Source organism: Ziziphus jujuba, chromosome 9 (assembly GCF_031755915.1).
Source record: "Ziziphus jujuba cultivar Dongzao chromosome 9, ASM3175591v1".
Lineage (NCBI taxonomy): Eukaryota > Viridiplantae > Streptophyta > Magnoliopsida > Rosales > Rhamnaceae > Ziziphus > Ziziphus jujuba.
In genome coordinates this window covers 8,511,273-8,512,500 of record NC_083387.1, presented here as the reverse complement: position 1 = coordinate 8,512,500, position 1,228 = coordinate 8,511,273, and the positions used below count along the sequence as shown (strand labels likewise).

Here is a 1,228-nt window from a genome sequence, read left to right as displayed (position 1 = left end):
GAAAGAGCTTTTTTTTTTTTTCTTTTTTTCTTTTTTTGTTTAATAATTCAAAGAAAGACGTTTAACGTTGGTGCAACTGGCGAGAACTGCATGAATGCCGAGGCCCTATTTATATAGCAGGGATCCGGGGAAGGGCTGGCTGGGCCGTGGGCCCTATTTGGGCCGAAAATAAATATCTTTTTTTTAATTCAATTTCTCGTTATTATAATTTTTTATTTTTTTATTAAAAAAAATTTAATATTTTTCGTTTTTCTTTTTGTATTTCAATTGAAGAGTACTCTGAGATTCCCTTGGTAATAATTGATCAGCGTCGAGTTGCCGCGTGGCTGAGAGCTTTGTGGGGTCCTTTCTCTGCAAGCAAAGCGATGGTTCTCTCCCGACACATCTCTCTTCTTTCCTTTTTTCTCTCTTTCACTGGAAAAAGCCAGCCTTCTTAACTTGACGATTCCAACTATCGAAGCGATAAATTGGGGGTAGGTCTTAAAATATCGCGACATTTTGATAGGAAAGCAGCGCGAAGTTTCTTCTGTTCTGATCCTAAATCCTCCTCATGATGTGGATTTCCGTAAACGGTCTTGATCTCGCCACGTAGCGCCTTGGGTTGGTTGGAACATTTATTATTATTATTATTATTTTTGGGGTATTAGGTTGGTTGAAATTTTGCCGCTCTGCATTTTTATTTAGACACCCTGGTTTACGGGAGCAAAATTTACGTATAACCACGACCATTCAACATTTAATAACTATTAGGTGGGACCAATAGGCTATATTTGTTATGTGACATTTCAAATAATAATAACATATTGAATTTATATGGTAATTATTTATTAATTTATATAATAAATTTTAATTAAAATATTAAATTTTAAAATTTTTATATTAAAATTTTAAAAATCAACTTTTAAAATAGTAACATGTGGATTTTATTAATCATGATTCATCAATAACAATAAATATTATTTTTCAATTTAAATGGTACTAATGAGACGTTCGGTGCAAGATTTTCTGGGTGGTTAACGGGTGTACCACTTAAATGGAATTTTCTCCAGAAACGCAGTGACAATTAACTAAAGTTTAAAATCTGGTCACGTGGATATCACGTGGACAGTGGCCGTTATTTGGGTGGGAAAATGTGGACCTTTTTTCTTTCTTTCTTCATTGGCTGGAAGCCCGAATGCCCACTTCCACTTCGATATTAAATTACCCTTTCCACCCTGATATCTTTTGG

General features: G+C 34.4%; 1 protein-coding gene across 1 annotated transcript in view; it reads right to left on the bottom strand.

The window, feature by feature from the left end:
- LOC107426702 (arginine decarboxylase) overlaps positions 1-91 on the bottom strand; it is a 3,163-nt gene extending 3,072 nt beyond the window's left edge. Inside the window, exon 1 of the mRNA XM_016036945.4 lies at positions 1-91. This exon is cut by the window's left edge and continues 3,072 nt beyond it. The gene's annotated coding sequence lies outside the window, so the exon portion shown is untranslated.
- Positions 92-1,228: the final 1,137 nt, after the last annotated feature.